At 37.0% G+C, this 23,152-nt stretch overlaps 1 protein-coding gene and 1 long non-coding RNA gene across 3 annotated transcripts in view; one reads left to right on the plus strand and one right to left on the minus strand.

Moving 5' to 3' along the window:
- Lsamp (limbic system associated membrane protein) overlaps positions 1–23,152 on the plus strand; it is a 2,176,218-nt gene that overhangs the window by 199,134 nt on the left and 1,953,932 nt on the right. The window lies entirely within an intron of this gene.
- The window catches only part of LOC127192694 (uncharacterized), a 157,018-nt gene continuing 136,603 nt past the window's right edge, over positions 2,738–23,152 (minus strand). Inside the window, exon 2 of the long non-coding RNA XR_007831069.1 lies at positions 2,738–2,915. This is a non-coding gene — a long non-coding RNA (uncharacterized LOC127192694). The remainder of the gene's footprint in view (positions 2,916–23,152) is intronic.

Consider the following 23,152-nt stretch of genomic DNA (forward strand, 5'->3'; position numbering starts at 1 on the left):
CTTTCTTGTTCTTTCTATGTCAATGAGTCATCTGGCATGTGATTTTTTTACATCAAGAAGATGGTAACTGCAGAGGTGGCTTCTCTGGTAAATCATTTGTTGTGCCAGCAAAAAGGACTGGAGATTGGATCCTCTGCATCCAAGTGAATGCCAGAGAGGCCTGGTGATCCACCTGTAATTCCTGTTTATAGACAGAGATATTGAGTCTGTGGGGGCAAGCTGCGTCTGTAGGGCAAGCAGGCTAGGCAGACTAGGAAAATCATAAGTTTAGAATTCAAATGCATCAATAAATAAGATTGATCAAGGAAAACATAAATTTTGAAAAACTGGAAGCTATATGAACACACATGCATGCAGACACACACACACACACACACACACACACACATACACACACACACACACAGAGAGAGGGAAAGAGAAGTGGTGGGAAGGGGAGCCTGCAGTTGTTAGTGATTGTATGATATGCATGAGCCACTTGCATGAAGTAATTGATACACTGATGCATTTTCCTCCTTTACATCTCAGGGAAAGCATGAAGGAATAGGGAAGAAGAGAGGGGGCATTTGATGAGCACCATGTCTGTAGAACCCAAATATTCATCATAGAATGACATTACTTTATTATCTGCCTGGGGTGCTTGTTAGAGTAAAACAACACGTTGCTAATAATTAAGAACTAGTAATTACACAGTAGATTTATTAATGATTACATCCTTTAATTCATTTTGCATTGGTACCAAATAAATAATCTCAATTTATTTAAAGCAAATTAATGTGTCCAGCAGCAGGTGATCATGATGAGAAATTTATCTGCCACCCCATGGGACCCCACGTAGATGGACTGTCAAAAGATTTTCTCAAAATTTGCGTTGATTGAGATCTAGAAACTCAAAGATGTAAAAACATGTTTTATAGCTCCTTGTGAGTGTGCAGGGAGGAGTCCTGCAGTTGAGGATTAGGATAAGCCATCAATTAAAGACCCAAAATGAGCCAAGGGCTTCTTTCCATTCAGGTGACTAACATTGCACCTATCAAGTTGGCCCTGATTATAGTAATGTTCCCCCATGACTCCACCACTTTTCTTATTATGGGCTTAAAACATTTTGTTGGTTGTGTCCCAATCAACTTCAGTAGGAGGTTCTTTTTTGGAGATTTGCCTGATTAAAAAAGAGATACAAAAAGCACTAAAACAACAAAATGCCTGAGATTAAAGTGGCAGTTCTTTGAGTTCCATGAATAAAGAAGATATTATCAGCAAAGAAAAAAAATTCACTTTCCTAGGCTTGCCCTGTGAAATGAGCTATAAAATCCATATGGTCTTATCAAAAAGTAACATGTCCAAAAGTCTGGCCTCAGTCTGGAAGACATTTCAGACATATGTTTTCACCTTAGTATGTCCTGTTGTCATCTCATTCATCCATTTCATTTTGCCGATATTCTGTCCACCAGCAGAGAACCTGCCTCTACCTTAGGTGCACACTGTATACTGGACTCAAACTGCTAACACTTTGTAGCTTAACCTTTAATCAATTATGGAGCAGAAAAAAACTTTCTGTAGATGGAAAAACAAATAAACAAACGACTCGAGAAGCTATGGTAACAAAGCTGTTGCCAGAGAAATCTGACAGTCACAGAGTGTTCTTGAAACACTGGGTGAGAAGAACAGATTTCTGATTTATGCTCAGAGTCTGGAGGTCGTGAAAATTCATTTGAAAGTTTAATGTGAGCAAGGCACACATTCTGGAAAATTAAGCTTATAGAAAGCATATCCCTTATGAAGCAGACATTTGTACGTGAATTGTGTTTAATTGCTTAATCTATTAAAACATACAGATTTATATATGTTTATTAAAAACGGGATCATTAAAATGTTCTCAAGTGATGTGATCCTATTATGTTACCACGTGGATTAGGTAATTTTCTTTGCCATGTATGGGAAATCTTTACAGGCACATTTAGGAAGTAAAATAACAAAATCAGAGATCTGTGGATGTTAATAATTTGCCCCCACTACGGACATGATCTGTGCCCTATTTCCTGAACAAAACAAAGGCTGCATGTCCTAAAATATGTCTGTACTCTTGTGGATAGAGAGGTAAACTCTCACCGTTTCTTATCCCAATCTCACCACAGTAAACATATAAGGAAAATTGATTTCTAAAATTTTTCCACATAGTGCAAAATAATACTCAATAAAGTCAGTCATTATACATGCTTCATAAAAAGAATACATTTATAAAAAATATAGAGAAAAAGAGAAAGGTTATTAAAATGGTTTCAAGAGATGTCTGTCTAATGGCAATAAAGCTCAACTATGAATCTAGAAAAAATTAATATATCATTTATATTCTAACTAAGAAATTGACTAGTTGTTCAAGGAGAAAAAAGAAATGAAAATACAGATAAAATATTCACTTGGGTTTACACTTTTAACTGAGTTTCATATAGGACCATTTGTCCTAAAAAAAAAAAAAGTCATGCAAATGCTTCTAGGTATTAAGATATTTTAGAACACTTGCATGCTGATTTATCTGAATACTCAAAACACTAAATATTTGTTAACTTTCATTTGAGTACCTTCCTTTCCCGTAGAGTAAAAAGGCATCTTAAGAATACAAGCACAGATATAAAAGCAAAGAGAAAAATCATAACACCCAAACTATGTATGAATTCAAGGCTTTAATTTTCATATTTAAATTTATATATTTCCAGCATTCTTCTTTTATTTTTCAAAAAATTTTTAAAATTTATTAATTTATTCTTGTTACATCTCAATGGTTATCTCATCCCTTGTATCCTCCCATTCTTCCCTCCCTCCCATTTCCCCCTTATTCCCCTCCCCTATGACTGTTCCTGAGGGGGATTACCTCCCCCTGTATATGCTCATAGGGTATCAAGTCTCTTCTTGGTAACCTGCTGTCCTTCCTCTGAGTGCCACCAGGTCTCCCCCTCCAGGGGACATGGTCAAATGTGAGGCACCAGAGTTCGTGAGAAAGTCATATCCCACTCTACACTCAACTGTGGAGAATGTTCTGCCCATTGGCTAGATCTGGGTAGGGGTTTAAAGTTTATTGCCTGTTTTGTCCTTGGCTGTTGCCTTGGTTTGAGCAGGACCCCTGGGCCCAAATCTGCCTATCTTAATATTCTACTTGTAGGTTTCTAGGACTCTCTGGATCCTTCTACTTTGCTATTCTCCCATGTTTCTCTCATCTAGAGTCTCAATAGGATGTCCTCCCCTCTGCCCCAGTATTCTTCTTAAAGGATGCAGAAACGTGACATCTCTATTTTGTGGCCCCCAGCTGTACCTTGTTCCATGCTGGGCTCTCTGACAGATTTTTTCTCATTTACTTACTTTGACCAACAAAGCAGGCAGTGATCTGTGACTGGGTGAAATATATATCATTTTACCATTGTCCTTTTCCAACCTTCACATCTTTGGACTATGGGAGAAAGCTAGATAAGTAGAACGTATGCAGTATTTAGTAGTTGCCAGGCCTAGAAATAAAATGCCTTCTGTTATCTGTTTCTGTTCTAATTTCAATAGAATGGTAAGAAATAATAATTTAAGTATTTCTCATATTTTTCAAGTGGTGTGTCTTTCTCCAATTGTTTTCTCTGTTTCTTGCTGACAGATTTTATTCTGACCTTTTTTTTTTTTTTTTGAAATGAGAACTGGCTGTGACCTGTCTACCCAGTCAAACCCAGAGCAAACCTTGTGACATTGAATTAAATTCACGGAACAACACTCTGCTGATTAAAAAAAAAAAAAATGTAGTGGACAAGAGGATTTGTATTCCTGTACTGACTTAAGTTCAATTTTCCCCTTCATTTGCAAAACATTTGCCGTGGTGGAGCATGTAATGGATCTGTTGGGTCTGTGCTCTTGGCCATGCTTTGACAAACAGAGCTGGCTAACTAGGTACCTGCCTCATAGGCATGGATGCCATGAGAGATGGCTGATCCGGTTACACCTTCTGCCAATAGCCATACTTTCTGAATACCAGGAACCTTAAGCCTTTTCAACATATGGAATCACTGGTCTCTCCTCTTTCATTTCAGGTCAATATTTGTTTTCCATAGGAAAGAGGAGAATAAAAGTCAAACATAGGAAGGTCTCCAATCAATGCTATGTATGTGATCTCTTCTGTTCTTCGCACCAGCCCTTTAACAAGCAAGCCACACATTCAAATGTCTTATTGATGGTCATGAAATAACTTTCAGATTCTATAAATAGTCAATAAGTATGGAAGATTTCAAACAAAACAAGGAGCAGACAGAAAAGACAGAAGTATATTTCTGTGCACCAGTTAAAAAAAAACTCTCATTTTTTAATAATGTGTATTCAATATAGTCTTTTTTAAAGATATTTTTAATTAATTTATTCTTGTTACATCTCAATGGTTATCCCATCCCTTGTATCCTCCCAATCTTCCCTCCCTCCCATTTTCCCATTATTCCCCTCCCCTATGACTGTTCCTGAGGGGGATTACCTCCCCCTGTATATGCTCATAGGGTATCAAGTTTCTTCTTGGTAACCTGCTGTCCTTCCTCTGGGTGCCACCAGGTCTCCCCCTCCAGGGGACATGGTCAAATGTGAGGCACCAGAGTTCGTGTGAAAGTCATATCCCACTCTCCACTCAACTGTGGAGAATGTCCTGACGATTGGCTAAGTCTGGGTAGGGGTTTAAAGTTTATTGCCTGTATTGTCCTTGGCTGGTGCCTTAGTTTGAGCCGGACCCCTGGACCCAAATCTGCCTATCATAATGTTCTACTTGTAGGTGTCTAGGACCCTCTGGATCCTTCTACTTTGCTATTCTCCCATGCTTCTCTCATCTAGAGTCCCAATAGGATGTCCTCCCCTCTGTCCCAGTTACCTGGTAAGTGAAGGCTTTCGTGGGACATGCCCCTTGGGCTAGTCTTAAAATATTACACATGTGAAACTGCATGTGTAATATGACTATCACATCAGGTAGACTTCAATAAATGTAATAAGGAAAAGCTGTTCAATCAAGGACTAAGAAAATGATAAGAATTATGTTATGTTAGAGAGAAAAAAATACCGTATAATCAGGCAGATAGCGATACACACACTGCGTATATGGCTCCGCTTGCATTATATGGATCTGACTTGGGCAAACAGGCCACATGACTGCAAGATGTGTTAACGGACTTGTCACCAAGTTGATTTAGGCATTTTGGATGCTGTTTTTGTCTGACACAGTCTGTGGTACTTAACCTTTAGACAAAGATCCCTAGTGACAGTGACATTTCCATGGATTAACTGAACCTTTTACCCTTTACCTCCATGGTTTTATCCTCTCAGATGCAGGCTTGGTTGCTACATTGCCCAGGGTTTTGTGATATTGTGCAAATAGGCTTGAAATGCATTGTCTCTGCCAGAGCTGCCTTCAAAACTATTCATATCAGAATGGGAGTTAAGTGACTCAGATAAATTTGGGCTAGTAGTTCACTCAAATGACCATCTAAGATCCTCTCATCATTTATATTGGCTGTATATCCAACTTGACCTCTTTTAATTTAGAATTAACAATGCTGTGATAAGGATAAGGTCAGAAGTCAAAGCCACATCTGAGAGTGCCCTCCAGTCAGCCAAACACATGACCTCAAGGGACTTACTTAATCTTTTTTAAACTTACCCCTTCCAATGTAAATGGTGGGGGGAATAATCTACCTCATATGACTATCTGTTCTGCCTAAAAATTCCATATTCAAGAAAATCCAAGATTTCACAACTGTTCATGAATCTGAAGGTTCAAAATTTAGTATTGAGACTAGATTAAATATGCTGTTTACACTAGCACCATGATACTACAAATAACCATATTAATTATGTACTGCTGTTTACTTGAATAATACCTAAATTACTGTGTGTCTAAGATTTTCATTGAGGTATGCTCCTGTGTATGAGTGTGCATACATGTATGAATATGAGTGTGTGTGTGTATGTGTGTGTGTGTGTGTGTGTGTATTTCTTTAAGAGACAATAGATAACATCGACTTTTCACATATTCTGACTCTTAACTGTTTCTATTTAATACAACAATTCTGAAACCTTCTTAGCTATTTATTTATTTATTTATTTTTTCCGGAGGTACCACTACCCCAGATTTCATTTTTTTAAATATTTTTAATTGAAATAGAATTATATCACTTTCTTCTCCCATCTATTTCCCCAGCCCCTTCCACCTACCTTCCCTCAGATGGCTCTTATGCTTCCCCATTTTCAAGTTGGTGGTCTCTTTTGCTTTGGTTCATTGTTACATATGTATGTATATTTATTAAACATAGGCACCTTATATGGATAGGATTGGTCAGTATTACCTTCCTTAGTAGCAAAGATTATAATTTTGATGTATTGTATACTACACTCTCCTTGAAAAGGTCAGCAAGAAAGTACCCATGGTCAAGCTAACTTGGGGTGATGGTAAAATTACTTTCGGGTAGCTGTGTGGTAGAAGGTTCAGGTTTGTATTGGCTGGATGGTGGTCTCAGATCCTTGGCAGGTATATTTCCTACCATGGCAACTTGCCTCATCAAACTCACAGAGAGTATTTCTAGTACTAGTTTCCCAATTAACTCTGTTTTATCTAATGTAATAATGTGACTCTCAGTTCTTAGCAGTTTTTCCATATGTTGTAACCTAACTTTGTGAGTGAAGTTTACCATATTATACTGATTAAAGAAAAGCTCATACCTTTCCTATATTCAATGAAAGGGGAGAGTGAAGAGGTATGAATACCAGCAGGCCGGACTCATGAGAGTTGCCTTTGGGTTTACTTACCTCCAATGTACTAAGAATAGTAAATACTTCTGAACCACTTTGTTATAGCAGTAGTTATTAAAATAATCTCTTAATTAATATTGCCCCGTGCATATGCCTGTCTTCAATCTATGCAACACTGAGTCTCAAATAGATACAGTAACTCATCCAAAACAATACAAAATAATATTTTGTTATTTACATTTATAAAACTCTCCCCATGTTAACTATCCTCATGGTTATTTCATGTAAGAAGCGAACACTAAGAAATCCCACTATCTAGCATCTCTAAGAAATATTGAACATGGAAAAAAGCATATGTCTTACCTTACTGTCATAGTTTTAATGTGTTGAGAGATAAGGGGTGTAGAACCTGGGTAAAAAAGGGTGTGCAGAATGTAGGTCCCTGTAGGTATTTCAATGGCAATTTCTTGGGCAAAAGGAACAGAATGTAGGAAAAGGAGGGGCTATTTACATCCATGACATTGTGAGCCCTTTTGACCATTTGTTCGTGACAATATTGAGTGCCACAGTAGATACTTCCCCGAGTCCTTTCAGACTTGGTCTCCATTTGTTCTTGTCACACCTTGCTCATCAGGAATCTGATTTGGGGACATTTATTGCCAAGTTTGCACCACTGATTGATTTTACTTGCCTTTCCTTTGGGAATTTTTTTGAGAATCAATCTTTTCAGCTGTATTTGTGAAAAGAACTGCCTGTGATACAAACATGACTGAGAGGACATTTTCTTTCAGCCAGGAGTTAGCTGGGAACATAAGGACCTTAATGGTAAAACTAATGGGATTCTGTTGGCTTTCCCTACCTAGGCAGTCTGAAGCTTGGATCAGGTTCATTAATACCAATGAGAAATATTGGGTTTAGTCTATTTTTCAACTCACGTAGCTTTCTTTAAAAGAATTGAGAGGTTTGTCTTTGTCACATGGTGTGTCATGATTAATCAGATATATTGGATGGGCAAATGGTTTAATAGTTATTACAATTTGTCACATCAGACATGGCTTATCATGCATTAATAATATCTAATAGTAAAATTAGTAAAACTGGGTTGGCTTTGAATTGTGTGTTAGCAGTAGCAAGTGTGAAAGGACTCCAACTGAGCTAGTTTAAGCAGTATCACTTTATTCTTTCTATTTTCCTCATATCATTAAGGTGAGGACATCTTTTATTCATCAGTGAAGGAAATCACTATCCCATAGAGAGGAGAAGGTTGAGGATTCATCAATATGGAGACCCAGGAAGTCATAGGACTTTAAAAGATGATTTTTTTTCTTATTTGTTTTGTTTTCAATAAATATGTTCTTCAAGAATACATTTACTATTCATGCCTTTTATTGCCAAACTCTGAAAAGCATTTGCTTGCGTTTTGCTGGAATTGATGGATAGATATATTTTTAATAATAGTAAAAAGCCCATTACCTATTTTAGAATTGGCAAAGTCACACACCTTAAAGAAGTTATGATAGTATCCAAATTTTAGTGTCTGGATAAAAGCAACATGTCAGTTTTGAAGAGTGAGAATACGTACAATTTCTACTTCAGGCAGGATAGAATATTTCAATAATTCGTAGGTACCTGGTTGATTTCCCATGTCTTTATTCCAGTATGAAAGAAGAAGTTATATAAAAAAAAATGAAAACTCCATGTATGACAAGATAGCTGTCCCCTATTTACAAGTAAAATTTGATTTTGATTGTTTAGATCAATTCAGTCTAAAAATGTGTCCACCTTTAACTAAGGAGGTTCCCCAGCCAGGCTGGCTAATTATAACCCACACTAAAGTCACTCCAATGATAGTCATATTCCAAATAGATCAATTTTATTCCGTCAATATCTTCTGAAAGTTGAAGTCAGCATACCGTCTTAAACAGACATTCTCATCCAGGTGACACAATTATTCATCTAAAAATCTTCATTAGCACGTTTCCTGCATTTTCCTCTTATTTACTTTGCAAATGTGTTACATAGTTAAAATTTTATATACAGTGAGATATTCAGAGTTTTAAAAATATGAGGTCACTTTGCAGATTGCTGTATATTTGAGGAGAAACAGTTAAAATGTTCAGAAGAAACATATTTTACACCAAGTTTGGAGACAAGTATTCTATGTTCTGTAAGAATGCAGGAAATACTAAAGGCCGACTTTGCCAGCTAAGCCTTTAAGGAGCGATTGGAATTTAATTAAGCTTTGGTAAAAGATCGATGAGATTTAGGTGGAAGAAGTAAGAGGCTATGAGGCAAGAGTGCCAATATCAAAAAAGGTTTTGAAATGAAATGTGGTATGTGAAGCTGAAAATGTGTGCATGCACCTGACCCTTCTGAAGGCAATCCCCTGTGGTAGAGAGGGTGAGGTTAAATGTTAGAAGGTCTTTAGAAAGGTGAGAGAAGAGTGGTGAGATGTCACAAAATACTTGTTCAGTAGCTCTTGGAAGTTCTGCTTTCCTCTAAAGATCTGGCATGTCAAAAGTAGGGATTCACCATTATTGGGGGTAAGGAGTCAATTTTGAGGCATATATTCATCTGTGCTTGCTTGACACATGTTTTCTATGCTTGGAAGGATGACATGATCTTTGAAAAGTAGCACTCTGGAGAGAAAATTACTCCAGCTAAGAGCTGTCTTTTATTTTGTGAAGGGGGCATACAATCATGAGATGCTAGTTCAAGCTAGAAGAAAAGAATATTTGCAAATCCACTCAGATTTTGAGAGGTATTTTCTTCAGAAAAAAATATCAAAAGAAGAGCATAATATTTTTAACCTGAGAATGTTTAAAATTTGCCTTTACAATCTCAAAATATAACATAATTATACCCCACTATCAATAAAGTCTGGAAAGCCTTTGGCAATGATGTTTTTAAAACTAGTAACAGCATTTCTGTTACTTATACTTATTTGTTATTACTATTGATTGATCTCACCTCAGACTTAAAACTTTTGTGTGCTTTGTGAAATTACATACCCCTTGGCTATTATGCCATCTTTTTTCCCCATTTTTTTTATTAATTTATCCTTGTTACATCTCAATGTTTATCCCATCCCTTGTGTCCTCCCATTCTTCCCCCCCCCCATTTTCCCATTATTCCCCTCCCCTATGACTGTTCCTGAGGGGGATTACGTCCCCCTATATATTCTCATAGGGTATCAAGTCTCTTCTTGGCTACCTGCTGTCCTTCCTCTGAGTGCCACCAGGTCTCCCCCTCCAGGGGACATGGTCAAATATGAGGCACCAGAGTACATGAGAAAGACATATCCCACTCTCCACTCAACGGTGGAGAATATTCTGACCATTGGCTAGATCTGGGTAGGGGTTTAAAGTTTACCACCCGTATTATGCCATCTTTATAGATTTTCTGTTTCATATGAAGATTTTCTCGGACAGCAACTAGATTCTGTTCTCCATGAAGGAGTTCCAATGCATTTCACTTTCCTTGTGATGATACAGAAAATAATATCAGTAGCTGATACATCCGTATTTCCAAGTAGCTTTTCTGAGACCCTGATAGATACAGCCATCTCTTCCTTTGTAAGTTACATACGAACACGCATCCAATCTTCTTTGTTTGGTGTTATTATGGTTAGGGTACTTTTTCCTAATACTATCTCCCAATAGGTTGTTATTTTCCTGATAATTGAAACTTTGAATAAGAATTATCTTTGTGTGTGTGTGTGTGTGTGTGTGTGTGTGCGTGTGTGTGTGTGTGTGGTGCCATGGAATTTACCCAGGTTACCAGACACTACTCGGTGTTCCATATTTCCCACTGAGCTGCATTCTCAGGCCTAGAATCATTCATTAGCCAGTCAGAAATCACTATAGCTTGCAATAATTTCCTAAGGACAAAAAGAATGTAGTATGTCCAGCTAAGTGTCACTGTGTTTATTTACTTCCATTTTAATAACATGTTGTATTTATATAATTATAACTACTAACAGTGGGGCTATGAAATTCTAGCATAAATTTGGTGTCCTTTCTCCTGAGGGTTTTCTGACAAGTGACTCTCCAAAATCCAACACGTTTTACAGCATGATTTGTATTTAATTCTGTTCAAACAGAAAACCTTCTTTAGAATATCTGTAAAAACCTGGCCACTTTCTCTCTATCTTGAGCTCCCATTGCCACCTGCTCCACATTAGCAATACACCTTGATGCTATCTTCTGAAGACATTAATGTTTGTAACTCTGTGTAAATTCTCCTTTAAAATATTGGCTGGAATGTAAGTAAAACAAAAACCTTCTCTAACGTAATTTCTGATCTGAGAAAAGGAGTTATTTCTTGGCTCAGGAAATGTCTAGGATGATAATCTATCCTTTTCCACAAAATTATAATGCCTTTGGTTCCTCTCATATCCTTAATTCATTGCCATCCTTTGCTATCTTCTATATAAGAATGTCTTCAGAAAGTTGAATTTTATCATTGCACCTGTGTTCTAAATTTAAACATCTTGAAGAGGTTGCAGAATATTTGAATGAATCATTTCCTTTTGTTATTTTCTTAAATGTTACCATTTATAGGATCTTAGTGCTACCTGAGATTATAAAAGGAAAGTAAAGCCTCTACTGATGACAGTTGTAACCTAGACATACTAAATTAAATCCTATGAGGAGCTCCCAACTGTCTAGCCTCTTCTTTGCTCATGTTCTTGTACCTAGGTCCATTCAAGATAGAAAGCTTTTGTACGTGACACTACTTGAAAAGGCTAGCCTTCAGAGTGTTTCAAACCTTAATTTACTTGTGAATTGCATTCTAGTGAAGAAAATCTCAGATCTTTTTGTAGTGTGTGTGTGTGTGTCTGCATGTGCGCACACACACACACACATGCACTTGTTTACACATGAGAATCCATGTGCACATACTCACACTTAGTTTGTTGTAGAAAATATAAAATATCTAATAATGCTTATTATATAATTATCTTATAATCATCTCGGCAGTATTATCTAACTCACTATAATAAGAAAGACCTGGCTCCCTGTTGTATTTTAATATAGCCTCATTTTCCCTGGACTGGGCACACATTAGCCCTCTGAAGTATCTTCATCATCCCCCATCCCAGGTGAACAGTTCTAATCATTTCAATCTGGGCTATGTTTCTCCATCCACTATGACCATGTGCTTCTCTCCAGGCTAGCCCATGGTATGTCTTCCTTTTTTCTCCCCTTGGACCTGTCTCCTTTCTCTCCCATGACCCCAGGAATGGGAACCTAAAACTCCATCTCTCTGTCTTCTGCCAAATCCCAAGCTTCAGCACTTTTTATTAGCCAACCAACTTTCAATAGGTGGAACAAGGTTTACACAACCAGCACAAGTGTACATGAGAATGTGCTGGTCTGGGCAGCAACTAGATCTTGGGGACCAGTAATTAGCATCAGAATGCATAGCACCTGAGCAACTCCTAACACTAGTTCACAGTACTAGTGGGCACATACTAAAGAAAGACTGAAACAGTGTAGAAGTATAAAAGAATAAGCTATGAGTGAAACACATGAGCTATTGGAGCGATTAGCCCCTGAGTTTAATGGTACAGTATCTTTATATTTTAATGTACTTTGTTTTATTTTATTTTATTTTAGTTTGTTTTCAAGTCAGGGTTTCTCTGTGTAGCCTTGCCTGTCCTTGATTTACTTTGTAGATCAGGCTGGCCTCAAACTCACAACATTCTGCCTGCTGCTGCAGCTATCTGCACTTTCTGTCCATCCTGACTATTCAGTATCTTTATTTATTTAATTTTTACATATGCATTTATATTATTCCACATATATACAATAAACTACCTATAGGAAGAGTAACCATGACACAATCAGGAATTCTATAAATGTTACATTCTTAGTGTTTTGGCAATTTGTATTTGACAGCCTTGAAGAAAACATCTTTCCTATCTTGGTGCATCTAAAATTCTCAATGTAAATCAATCTCCATCACATCTTGTCATTATCAACTTAAAACATCTATCTAGAACTAAAAACATCTTAACCCCTAAACAAATAAGCTTCATTAGTTCTACTGTCCAGTGTCTATACTGAACTCTTCTACATTACTCGTCTTCCAGACCCATAAACCAACTGAATGCAAAAGCAAAGAAAAAAAAAATAATGTTCCTTAGTGCTAAGAAAAGTGAGATGGCAAGAAGATAATGAAGCATTGGGAAAGACATTGGTTCCAGAAATTGGATTCTAGGCATGTAGTGCCAGGATAGAGAACTTTTATTTAATTTTATAGAAAAATGTTCGGGTTATTTTACACTGTGATGTGAAACCTCATTTGCAGCTAAGCCCCGGAGGGAGTGAGTGGGACTAGGAGAGCTCATAAAGACAAGAGTAATAGGATTAATGAGAAAAAGGCTGAAGACATGAGCCTTTATTATAGGGACTCAGAGCAAGATTTTAGCATTGATGAAGGGTGAAATGTTGATACTTATCCAAACACTTGTGCCTTCGGGATACAGCAACTGAAGAATGGTGACTTTACAGGTTCATGTTGCTTGGGTAGGTGGTTAGCTCTTGGGAAATGACACCATCCTGATAAAACAAGGGCAGAATCACTGTGAAGCAGCAACCCCTAGTCTCTTATGGGTAGAAATAATGCTTAGAATGTCTCTCGTATAATTAAAACAAAATTTAGTGTTGAATAATCTATTGAATTAATGATTGAAACACTCTTTGAAAATCAAGGGCCATAATGTTGAATTGCTTGGCTTGTTTATTCCTTATGTCTTGAAGAGTAGAAAATAGGCTTCTTAATCCAAGCTCTTAATTCACGTGAGAGTTCCAGTTACTCATGAACACAGATTAGTGTCGGGGCTGGTTATCAAATTGTTTGCTCAACATTGGCCTCTTTTTCTTCTTTTATAAAGGTTGGATTGCCACAGAAAAAAAAATTCAGCTGAAAATATGACCACTGAACAATGTAAATAACTGTACTAAAGAGAACATGATCTAGTTATTTGAACTATACATTCATTCCTATTATCAGGGTAAGAGTTGCAACAAGTAGTTTTTGATAGTGCCATAGATATTATGTTATGTTAGGCCAGGAGCATCCAGATACAGATGCTTTCAATCCCCAAATGGCATCCTTCATTTTTTTCAAGTTCATAGAGCTGATTTGATTTTCTATAGTATTGGTTTCCTAATAAGATCAGCATACTCTTTTAAAGTGTTATTTGTTAGATAAATATTAATGCTGACAAATTCTTACTTGAAGCTAAAAGAGTATTACAGCTTTTCATGGAAACCATTTGAGTATTTTCTGTACTCTATATAATGCTACAGTGGTAGTTCAGCAGTATTAATATTGTTAGATATGAAAATTTGCCTCACATCTACCACTACCATATTTGTGTATTTAACAACCAGGAGACAAACTAAACTAAGTGACATAGACTATATACTGTGGTTATAGGCACATAACTTATGTGCAGATACAAAATAAATTCTGCAATATGGAAATATAAATTTTTCCTTGGTGCAAAGAAAGAACAAATATAAGACAGTCTTGCTAAATTATAGTGTTTCTTTTAATTTAGATGTTTCTTTTTTTTTGTAGAACAATCATATCAATACTTCCATGTGCAGTAGAAACTGGGGTATTCCCTTAGTCAGCTTATTACAGTGAGGTATTGCCAGTGGACAAAGAGCAATTTTATTCTATATCCATATAAACAGTATATTTCTGATGGATAAAATGAAGAGGAGGAGAATCTTTCAAAGCCCTAATTCTAGACAAAGAACTAAAGATAATTAAGTAATTAAAGAACGTAGAAAATAGAAAAAAATTTTTTTCCACAAAGAAGGAGTCTTCAATTGGATAGCCAATGCCAACTGTCAATCCTGAAAACACATATACATAAATACATTACATGGACAAAGCAGGTGGCATTTATGCATGTAATGGCAAAGAAGAGGTAAGAAGCCATGAACTTTAGGAGATAACAAGAGGAGGTGCTATGGGAGTGGTTGTAGAAATGAAAAGAAAAGGGGATAATAATATAATCATATTTGTAATTACAAAATAAGGTAAAAGGTTATGTATAAAGATGACTTGCATCTAGAAAGAATGGCTTCTTTCAAATAACATTGCCTGCTTCTGTGACGCCTATTTATAAGGGAAGTTGGGAAATGGGATAGACTTTAATTTACGCGTGGAACTTCAGGATTCTAAGGCATCGAAGCCTGAATAGTGTCAGTAGGGCTCCTAACTAGGGCTATATGAGTTACATGAGGCAGATGAGCTCCTTCTGCATCTCATCTCTCCAGTTCATCTTGAGAGTGGCTGTCATCATTATTGTGGTGGTCTTTGATGTCACTGTCATTACCATTTTCATCAGCACCACCATCCACGCATCCTGGTCCTTCTGATTTAAAATGATAGCTGGGTGTACTGCCAAAACTGATGGGACAAAAATATTCCTCATGGCTGATTCTTTTGAGGCTGTTTTGGCCTCAGATGCTGATACTATATCCAGGGTTTTTGAGCATCCACCATGTGGCTTTGGTTCTGAAGAGTAGCCCAAGCCAAACTGAAACAATCAGTGGTCTAACCTGTCCATATTTACAGACTCAGTCATAGTAGTAAGTTTACAGCTTTACTTATTGCCTACTATTTTTTGAAGATGGCAAATAAAAATGAGGGAAAATTGCAATTTCTACAGACTATCATTAATAGAGCTATGCACGTGGCAATGTCCTCTAAACACAGCCACAGTGCTGACTGAACTGCCATAATAAGCCAGTTGGAATAGTTACCTCAGATTCAACTGGGATACAGGCATGGGTACTAGACTTTAGCCAAGTCATGCTATTTCTGGCTAATTTCACTACAATTATGTTTGAACAGCCTCTAAACACTCACCCCTGATTATTCTACACATTTATTCTGAAAATTATTTTTTCTCTGTCCATTTAAAAATAAAACAATGAAATCTTTGGATCTTTCCTTGCTCTCTAACCTTTCCCTTAGACCCTTGGGTGTTTTTCACTAAATGTTCTATAGACCAGTTTGGCTCCTTGTGTATTTGAATAAAGCTCTTACTGAGCAATGGATGATAGACCCTGTGACGAGCAAGAGGAAATACAATTGGGAGCCTGAAGCACAGAGTGAATATCTGCCCTCATCGATCACAACTGATTAGCTGCAGTGTAAGAGAGGCAGAGACAGAGACCGAGAGAGATCAACAGTAACAAATGGGTTCTAGAGAGAAGCTGGGCTTCACAGCCTGACTTTCCTGCCTCATCCATCATTTCCACTGTGGCTGATAGGTGGCTTTGTCACTCCTACCTCTATTGCACCCTCCAGAGAATCTGTAACTGTGACAGTTGCTCCTTCATCCACAGTCCTTTTTTTTATGGCATTAGCAGACTCAGCTCCTGCACAAATGTCTGAGGCTGATGTCTTATTGTCTGGTGTTTCTATTCCAGTGTGCCATCGAAGGCTATGTTTACATGATTTCCATCCCTTCTCTCTGCTATGGGCCTTGCCGTCCTTCCTTGGGGTGAATGTTGGCAGCATGCCCGTTATATTCATCATGCTGGCACAATGATAGGCCAACATTACATAAAACATTTACTGCAGGTAGGGTAGGGGTTGGAAGGGTCCATAAAAAATGTTGAAGGCATCCAAGGATGAAATGGAAAGATGAAGAAAATGTTTTCCCAAGCCACTCATATTTGTCACCTGTGCTAGGTCTCAATTTAATGCCCTCCCACCCAAGCTTTCTGTCCCCTGTATGTTACATTTGCTGCTTAGGCTTTCCTCATCTCTTTGGAAAACACATCTGAAAAGAAATAGTTGCTAATAGAGAGATGCCTACTATTTACTATAATCAATTGCAGCTGTGTGTTATGTTGTCTTTATTTTTGCAAAGGGGTTAACAGAATGATGATCATCTTGGCACAGACATTCAGACAGCTAGCAAATTGTATTACCTGACTTCTAAAACATGAAAAATCACTCACCTTTGTACCATCTAAAGCAAAAATGAGGATCGAGTCTCGAAAGACTATAACAGCTTCATAGCAAAATTTCCATTTCCCTCAAAATTATATGAAATATACAACTTGACATTGCAAACAAATTGAATTCTCCTCTGGGCAAGTTGGATCTTCAACATGCATGGTCTCTTGTATACTTTACATTTGTCTTTACTTACAAGGTATCATTTTCTGATGAGTGAGGTGCCTTAGTTACTGGTCTTTTGCTATGAAGAGATACTATGTGCAGGGGAACTTACAGAGGAAACTTTACCTGGGGACTTGCTGGTATTTCCAGTGTTCATCCTTGGACAGTATGACAGGAAGCATGACACAACACTGGAGCAGTAAGGAAGATCTTGCATTCTGAACTTCCTGATATGGCAGTATGGCAGGAGAGAGAGAGGAGAGAGAGAGAGAGAGAGAGAGAGAGAGAGAGAGAGAGAGAGAGAGAGAGAGAGAGAGAGAGAGAAAGAGAAAGAGAGAGAAAGAGAAAGAGAATAGTGGGGGCACAAGGCCCAGCCTGAGTTTTTTGAAACCTCAAAGAGACTCCCCAGGGACATAGCTTTCTCTAATAAGACCACACCTCCTAATTCTGGCCAAACAGTTCCACTAATTAGGAACCAAACATTCAAGACTTTGAGCCTATGGGCTTCATCCTCATTTGAGACAACACACAAGGCATGGGTGAGCTTCTATATGAACCAAGGGAAAGCAGCAACACTGTGTGTGCTTACTGATACTAACAGGAGCCCAACTTACTTTCTTCTTATCCCAACTGTGTCTGTCATATTGGCAATTGTATTTCATACATTTAGAAATTGAGCCCAAAACAGAAGAGCTAGAAAATGCCTCTTCCTTCCTAGTCAAAAATGCCATGGCACCTTTGCTGCTCACCATACCTTTAACTTCCTAATCTCCAGGAGGAATTTACTTAATCATAAAGCCCTTCCACACGCAGGTAGTTAGAAGATGAATCATGTAAAATAAGAATTGTTCTAAGTAAATACAATAGAATATATACAGAGAAATGATTGTTGCAGATGCCCATGTCATCTTCTAACAATATCATAAAACTCGTTTTGGAGGCTATAATTACACTGAGATTCATATAAGAAATTTGCTCAACATCTTAACGTCAGACTTTATTTTTGAATTTTACCATTCAGCTTATCCAAATATTTATTTGACACCATCATTTTATCATCAAAAGAACGTTCCGAATATGAAAATGATTCTGAGGTATAAAAATTGGCTCTATCACTTACCAGTCTTTGATTTGTTGGTAAGCATGTTTTCCAGTCTCCTCAGCTGTAAATTGAAAGTAAGGTCTCTATCTTATGAAATACTATGCAGAATAAAATTATTTGTGTATGCATGAGCACTCACACATGGCTTGTAATAAAGAATAAGTACAATTTCCTTCCTTTAAAGCTCATTTTAATATCAGTAAATATTCTGAAGAATGCATACTATATTATTTCAAACAAGAGAAATGTGAAAAATATTTTTTAAAGAACTAAGGTATATATATTTTTTTAATTTAATTTTATTAATTTATTCATATTACATCTCGATTGTTAGCCCTTCCCCTGTTTCCTCCCATTCTTCCCTCCCTCCCACTTCCCCCCTTCTCCCCTCCCCTATGTCTGTGATTGAGGGAGACCTCCTCCCCCTATATATGCTCTTAGAATATCGAGTCTCTTCTTGGTAACTTGCTATCTAAGGTATATTTTAAAGGAGTTTAACTTAATTAAGTATCTAGTTTGTTAAATTTTAATTTTATCATTTATATTCACAAAGTATATGATTGTTACAGAGTAAGAAAAAGTGGCTTGGTAGCTTTATTGCCTTCAGACATATTTAAACTAAGACTGACTGAAATTTGAGAACATACATGCAAAGAACATGGGAATGGAAAAAAGTAATTGTATCTCTTCTTTGCATTAGCTGGCTTTTATAATTGTGGCATTAATTTTAAATGTAAACATTGAGAGTAAGCATGTCTTCTTTTATATGCATGATGCATAGAATTGAATGTTCTGTGATTATGTTGAGTAAAACTCCAATTTTAACTGTTTCTCTAAAACCATTCTACTCTGTGGTCATTATGATGTTTCTTGGAATTATGATCTTGCCAAATTGGTGGCAAATGACACATGAATCTGTAGTCTGTTTCTCTGCAGTGTGTAGAATAAAATTACCTTGGCTTACCTGTTTTTCATAGGATGGAGCCCAATTTGTGACACATGGGCTTTTGAAAAGCCATAAACAAATCAGAGATCAATATTTTTATTCTAGGATGCCCTCATAATGTTTAAAACATACACTTCTAGGAAGATAGTTCTACTGTGAACAGGGCGTGGCCTCGCATCATGTTTCTACATTCTCCTAGCAAGAATTGTTATACTTATGAGTGGTACTAACTCCTATTCATCAGCTACACCATGCTTTATGTCAATATATGGATACGTGTGTATGCATATATACACAAACACATGTCAACACATACTGCTTCACATAATCTGATTTCTTCTAATGACATCAGTTCTCTGGTGAAAGGACTCAAAATTAGCTCAAAATAAGCTTTCAAAGAAACAACAGGTGAGTCCTGTGTAGACCAAGTTTGTCCCTATAAGTCTGTGACCCTGTTTGAAACTGTGCCAGGGTGGGCAGTGTATATATCCTTAGAATGTGTGGGCATCCTAGGCTTTGAGGGTTCGCTCATTACTTCACCTTTCTTACAACCACTGTAGAGCTTCTTATTTATCATATCAATACACAGGAAAATAAAATACTTGGAGAAAATTCTTCTACCATGAAACTAATACATGATTTAAGTTGACAGAGGCTATGAAGCTTAGTCTATGAATATCCACTTATGTTTTCATGAAGTAAGTGCTATAAAGCTTAACATTACACATGACTCACATTTATTATTCATGTGTACATGAAATTACCTTTAGACAGTATAGCTCTAGTGTCAGAACAACTGTGATTCATATACTGCTTCTGCCATGTCACATGGAATTTAGATAAAAATTCTTAGCAGACAGAATCTCAGTTTCTAAAATACACAGAAATTGTTTGTATTTATGTCTTATGAGGCATAGTGAGCATAGAAATGATGCAAAATGTGAATACAGTAAGAATATACACATAATCTTTATATTCAATAATCATAAATTCAGCCCAACACCCATCATGTACACACACACACACACACACACACACACACACACAGAGAGAGAGAGAGAGAGAGAGAGAGAGAGAGAGAGAGAGAGAGAGAGAGAGAGAGAGAGAGAGATGGGTCGGGAGGAATAATTATACATATAGTCACAGGCACAAATATCTATGTGTATCTTACTTTGTGAAAGCAATCAGGATGCTGCAATATTAAGTCCTGTCTTTCATGCTTATTTTCATACTGCCAGTTAATTTTTCTTTAATTTTGATTACTTTTCTTAAACTTTATTTACTTCATATATATATATATGTATGTATGCATATATGATTTTTGCCTGCATGTATGTCTGTGCAGTATGTTTGTGTCTGGTGCCTGTGGAAGACAGAAGAAGGTGTTGAATTCTCTGGAACTCGAGTTGCAGAGGTTTGTGAGTTGGGAACTGAACTCAGGTCTTCTGGAATAGCAGTAAATGCTCCCAATTAAATGAGCCATCACTTTAGCCTCTAATTTTGAGTAATTTACATTCCTATGTTACTCTATACTATTAAAGGTCTATTATTGCCTACCTTACAGAATTATTTTCTTTGGAAATTGACATTGGGAAACATCCACTATATTGTCTAAAACAGTATTACTTAATAATATTCATAATATAATATTATCATTTATATTTTATGTCATTATCATAACTAGAACCATTATTGCCATCATTATCAATAAACAAAGCAACTGAATATCTTTTTTACTGGATATATAGGACATTGTTACTTTCTGTTGCCTCATAGGAAAGACAGTTTTATTTCAGTAGAACATTCATCTTCCTAAACAAAGATAAATAATATCTTTTAGAAGTAAGACAGGGAAAGACTGTGGGGGTAGTCAAGTGACAAGGGTGAGAATTTGAGTCCTGTTTCTTCCCTAGAATTCCAAGTTGTTTTCCTCTATCATTTAGATTTTCTTTGTTCATCTGTGCCAGTGGAATGTGAGTCTGAATGATTCTCTCCCTTCCCCTTTCTCTTATTTGTCTTCCCTAACACTGCCTTTGCTGAATCCCCATGTTTCCTTTCCCAAACTGATGCTTTTTATTTTCTTTCATGATTTTTTTTTTATCATATTGTAGAAAACAAATGTATTTGTCATTAGTCCTCTAGGGAAACAATCTCTCTCTCCCTCCTCAACTCCCCTCCCTCCCCTCTCCTCCTCTCTCTCTCTCTCTCTCTCTCTCTCTCTCTCTCTCTCTCTCTCTCTCTCTCTCTCTCCCCTCCATCCCTCAGTCCCTCCCTGCCCCCCTCTTTCTCTTTCATATTTCCTTATGTCTTGTCATCATTTTCCCTGACTCTGACTTGGCAACTGTATTTGTTTGAAAATAAAGTGTTGTAATGTGCTTTTCTAATTTTCAGAGAGAGAGAGAGAGAGAGCTCTCCTGGTTACATGGGGGTTGGGTTTTCAAATGACTAGTGCCAGAAAGCTAGGGCTGCACACAGAGTACTGTGCTAGACAGGGAAATACTTCATTAGACTTGTATTCCACGAAGACACTTTCGCTTCTTAACGCCTGTGATTTTAATTAAAACCTGGAAAGTAAAGAATCCTCTGGTTGTATTAATGCTTTCATTTCCATTAGGACAGTGGAGTTTATAAACACTATCTGGGTTTATAAATTAGTCCTCATGCGAATAATAAGTGCACAATGTCGCATGTAAAGCAAAACTCTGCCATCCCATCTGTTCATCTTTTTCTTTCTCTCTCTCTCTTTTTTTTTTTCCTGCTGTTGTTGTGCTCCTCCTCAGAGATGCTTGGAGAAATGGTCCAAGCATTATTGTAGCCCTGAATATTTGTCACTGGATCCTTTAACCAGGGCTATACAAAAACAGGCTCTGTTTTGAGTTGACAGAAGAAAGATTGACTTCTTATTTGGGTAGAAACCAAAAGTAAAAGCTGGATAAATACTCACTGAATAAATAATATAGGAATAATTAATCCTATTTCATATAATGTAAAGAAGTATATATCTGTCTATATTTTTTATCTATATCCATATGTATATATATATATATATATATAGAGAGAGAGAGAGAGAGAGAGAGAGAGAGAAAGAGAGAGAGAAAGAGAGAGTATGAGTTTCATTTAAAAAGCATATGTTAGGAAAAAGGGATCAAATGACAGGAGGAAGGGAAGCTCTGATCGGGATGTAAAGTAAATTTAAAAAATTAATAGAAAGAAGCATATGTATTCATAGACACACACTCACAAACACTCACTCACACCTCACATATTTACCTTTTCATGAGAGCAAGGTCGAGACACATGTATCGAACTTGTTTGTTCATCATGTTTGATTATTGTATTATCATCTTCCTTCATGTGTATTGATAACATAGTCAGATTAACAAATATAAAATTATAATTAAGTCTATAACCAAATGAATAAAATAAATACCAGAAGAAATGTCTATGCATGTAGAGACACATGATTATCTGTATTGATTTCAGCGGCAGCAAAGAATTTCAATTGCCAAACAATCTAAGGGTAAAAATAAAGCAGAACTTCGAAGAGAATCATTCTTACAGGCAATGATCATGAAGCTTCTTGAAATTAGGACAAAATGTGTTATGTATAAACATATGCATATCAAAGAAAAGAGTATTTTATGAGGAGAAACTAACCTATGGAACGGTCTTCTGTAGCTTGTTGTCCATAAGCATTTTATGAACAAGGTTGCCTCTAATGTCTGGAAGAACTGAGTTTGAGGTTGGAGCAAAATTGTGGGGTTAGTATCTAAGCATTCACCCCTAGGTTGACTGTAGGATTCTCGCTGGGAGGATTCTCACCTGCTTTGTCTCTGAAATAATTGGGTGGTAGAAGAAGTTTCCTATCTCTGCCGAGTCATGGAGAATGCCTGGAGGATTATCTTTTCCTCTGACATGTGGGGAGAACTTCATTTTCCTGAACTGGATGTTCTGTGTTCAGCCCCATTGTCGCCGTGAGCTAAGGTTCAAGCTCATTTTATTTTCATCTTTCACAAATATTAGAGTATACTATGGCTAGATCTGGGTAGAGGTTTGATGATGACTGCACATATTGTACTTGGTTGGTGCCTTAGATAGAGCAGAACCCCTGTGCCCAGATCCGCCCATCATAGTGTTCTTCTTGTAGGTTTCTAGGACCATCTGGATCCTTCTATTTCCCTATCTCCTATATT

Source organism: Acomys russatus, chromosome 8, assembly GCF_903995435.1.
Source record: "Acomys russatus chromosome 8, mAcoRus1.1, whole genome shotgun sequence".
In the NCBI taxonomy this organism is placed as follows: domain Eukaryota; kingdom Metazoa; phylum Chordata; class Mammalia; order Rodentia; family Muridae; genus Acomys; species Acomys russatus.